At 45.3% G+C, this 3,873-nt stretch overlaps 1 long non-coding RNA gene across 2 annotated transcripts; it reads right to left on the reverse strand.

The window, feature by feature from the left end:
• Window positions 1–294: 294 nt before the first annotated feature.
• LOC117014929 (uncharacterized) lies at window positions 295–3,517 on the reverse strand. Of its 2 annotated transcripts, none has more exons than XR_004421648.1 (4): window positions 3,348–3,517; window positions 2,525–2,607; window positions 2,220–2,376; window positions 295–729 (listed from the first exon to the last, which is right to left on the reverse strand). It is a non-coding gene; the product is annotated as an uncharacterized LOC117014929 (long non-coding RNA). The 2 variants fall into 2 exon arrangements; XR_004421647.1 differs by having other exon boundaries at window positions 2,525–2,665.
• Window positions 3,518–3,873: the final 356 nt, after the last annotated feature.

Consider the following 3,873-nt stretch of genomic DNA (forward strand, 5'->3'; position numbering starts at 1 on the left):
TTCACATTCAGAAATGTAATTTAGGGTTACCATCATCTTAATGGCTATTTTAGTTGTTGCAATCTCAACTCATCCTCTTTCCTTCCCTGTCCCTAAATGTGAACAAGTCTGGAGGTATGAGGGAAGTAATCCTGAAAGAATTTCATATATGAAGCATCTTCACCCTACCATCTTTACATTGGTCTGTTGCTCAGCCTTGTAACCCAAACAAAACAAAGAATACCCAGCAACCCCAAACATTTGCTTAGAATGGATAGTCACTGATTGAGTCCAAAATTATTCTCAGATTATGGATTACAGAATTTATTTATTTATAGGCATCACCCCATAGGACAAACAGGGACAAACCAGCTTCCCTTCTGTTTGGGGCCATTTGGCAACACGGCTGCAATCTCCAGCATCACTCAAGCAGCTATCATTTAGGCAAGCTGTTTGTTTGTGGTCTATAATCTGTCTCCAGGGATCAGTTTTACTTGATTCTTATTTATATTCTACTTTCCACTCCCTCCAGTCCCTTTACACACACACGCACGCACGCACGCAGGCACACAATCCCCTTTTAATTGGGCTGTAGCAATCTTTCTCAGGCGTTAATACAGCACACAGTTCATTCCTGGGCTGTTCTGGTGGGCAACTGGCTCCCCGGACCAGTGCTTCATTATTTGTAACAGCCTGCAGCCAGTGGTCACCATGCCACCCTGTTCAGGGCCAAAGTGCAGCTCGAGGTGTCTGGGAGACAAAAGGATAGTTATGGCAGAGATAGTGCTGATGAAATGGCTCTTGGAACAGATGTAGAAAGCAAACTGGAGTGCAGTTCACTTTCTTATACCAGGTTATTAAATTAGGATCTGGTTTTATAAAGGCAGCTTAGTTACATAGGTATTGCCTCTGCAGCTAAGAGATTGATGATCAAGCCTCAGGAAGCATCTAGAATATCTGAGTCTCCATAGGTAGCCCATTACCTGTGAAATCAATATGGTCTCGGTACAAACACCTCCTCTCTATGCAATCCTCCTCGTCTTCTAGCATTCACTCTCTCTTTCCTTTCTACCTCAGGAGAAGTCCAGGGATAAGAAGGGAATGAATGAATATTTCCTATGTTCTAGACACCAGGAGTGATGTGCCTGGTTATATAAACTTATATAAAAATTGGGGTGTAATTTACATACAATAAAATCCACAGTTTGACGGTTTTTGACAAATGTGTATAAGCACTACCCCATCGAGTATAATCTCATAATTAACGTCACGTTGAATCCCCGTGAGGTAGATTGGTGTTATTGGCTCAATTTTATAGTTGAAGAAACAGAGGACCAGAAAGAGTAATAATAATAGCAATAACCATGGCAAACACTATTGGCCTGGCACTGTTCTAAGTACTTTACACATATTACCTCATTTAATCTTTCCACACCACCATTAATTCCATTTTACAGATGAAGAAATGTGCCCAAGGTCTCACAGCTGAATAGTTGGAGTGGGATTTCTGATACTCAGTTTACGTTCTTACCCCACCAGGACCTTCTCCTCAGAGAATTAAAAAGAAAAATCTCCCTATTCAGATTTTCTTTTATTCCAGAGAGACAATACCCCCAAAACAGAACTCAAAGTCACAGAAAGAAGAAGCCACATGTATCTCATCTCTGAGCCACCATACTTGCTTTCTTTAAGCTCTGGACACTCTATCTCATGGACAGAAGCGGTTGGGCTTAAGAAGTAGCCTTGTTTTGTGACCCCTTGAAACGCGTCTAAGAAACTTTTGCGAGCCATCTCCCCAAGCAAAGTGATCCAAATAGCCCTGAAAAGTTCAGCTTGACCTGGTAGAATGTGTCTAGATTTGCCAGCAGTGCTGTGTTTCCAAAGGAGCTGCTCACCCTCTCTGAACTCTGTTGCCCTATCTGTGCATACAAAGGCAAAGGTATGAGGTCCGGCTATTTGAGATGCTAATACAAAAAGGTTAACCCACCCCCTGCCTTTTACCCATAGTCCCACCACCCTCGAGGGGGGAAACCTGCAATTATTGGATTGGGGCTCAACTGGACATTTGCCCTTTGCATGAATGCCCTGACAGCATCGCAAAGGACATCCCTTTCTCTCCCCCTTCATTCTCTCCCATCTGGTAGAGGAATCTGCTCCCTAAATCTTCTTTTTGTTGGTTAGTTTCCATGGCAGTTATTGTCTCTGTGTAAGCATGCCCACCCCTCACCCTCTCTCCTTACTGAGCAGGCTCTCACAACAGAGGCAGCAGAGATCCTGGGGCTCTGGCAAGCTGGCTGAGGTCCTTCTGGTGGGGGTTGTGCCTCCTGGAGCTCAGGGGCCCATGCGCTTCCAGGTATTTGGGGTGAGGTCCTCTGCCAGTTCATGAGCCAGAGAGAGCTGCAGTGGACTCCTCATGTCAATCGTGGAGGAAGCTGAAGAGACCCTGCCAACACTGCCCCCAGCCTGCCCCTAGGAGAAGCCTCCAGCCAACCCCTGCCCTCCCCTCTCTACCTCCCTCCCCTCCATTGTTTTGGCAGAAGATCACCTGATGACCTTTTTCCCTGGTCAAGTAAGTTTTCTTTCAATCCATCTATGCAGCGTGTTGTCTTGGCATTCCTAGTCCTGCTGCTAGGGAGACAGGCAGTCGTGTAATGAGAGGAGGACTGTTCAGAGCAGACAGGCTGGCCTGGGATTGGGAGGCAGGAGGATCTCTAAGTGCTTTTGTTCCTCAGCTGGGGCCTCTCTGGCTTTGCAATCAAAGGTTCCTTCCCAGAAGGTATGAACCCAGATCACTAACTTCAAAGATCACTGTCTCAGGTGCAGACTGACCAACACACAACCAGAACTGCCTTCTGGTCTGAATTCAGCTCAGTATGTGACTATTAACTGTGTACAAGTTGCTTTGCTTGGCTCTGAAGGGGTTGCAAGAATGACATACAAGTTCCTTCCTTCAAAATGCTTACCATCTAGAAAGAAAGATAAAATATCTACACAGATGGGTATGCAGACGCTGGGGTCAAGCAAGCTGGAATTCACAGCCTAATCTGGCTACGTGACCTTGAGCAGATCACTTAACCTTTCTAAGTCTCAGTGCCTATGATACAGATGAAATACACACACACACACACACACACACACAAACACACACACTTTATTGTGTGTTCATGACACACAATAATCACCATATATACTTGTTAACTATTACTATTATTGTTATTACTAAATTCGTATGAAGTTCAAATTACGTAAAACATGTAAAGAATTTAGCCTAGTGCTCTAAATATCGGTGGTGGTTATTATCATGCAAGGCAGTCCTAAGTGCTAACACAGGTACAGACAAAGCGCTACAGAAACATGGGAAACGTTACTCTGGCCTGTAGAGACAGTGAGAGGCTCCTGGAGGACACTGAGGCTGAGTGCTGAAGACTGAATCGGATTCCAGCAAGCAGGGAGGAGTGCACGCCGCACAGAACAGCAAGGCTAGGTGTGGAGGCAAGAAATGAGAGGCCTCCTGAGCCCCAGTGCTAGAGCAGATTGCCTGGAGCCCAGGCACTGAGCCTGGCCATGAGGCTGGCCTGGACTTTGTTCTTCTGCTTTTCTTGGCTCCCGGCAACTTGAGGACAAAGGCCAAGTTTGGATTGTGAATACAGGAGTAACCAGCCCAGCACAGGGAGGGGTTTGTGTGTGTGACACTTGAAAGAGACCCAGGCTAGGAGCCCTGAGACCAGAGTTTGGGTCCTGGCTAACTTTCCACTTGAACTGGGTGCTAATCTCTTCACCTGCTCTGATTTGTTTTCTCACCTGTGAAGTGGGAAAAATAAAACTTGATTTACCTCACAATTTTACTATAATTATTAACCATGACATATGAATGTGAAATTATAAATCAGTATG

Source organism: Rhinolophus ferrumequinum, chromosome 22, assembly GCF_004115265.2.
Source record: "Rhinolophus ferrumequinum isolate MPI-CBG mRhiFer1 chromosome 22, mRhiFer1_v1.p, whole genome shotgun sequence".
Taxonomy (NCBI): Eukaryota; Metazoa; Chordata; class Mammalia; order Chiroptera; family Rhinolophidae; genus Rhinolophus; species Rhinolophus ferrumequinum.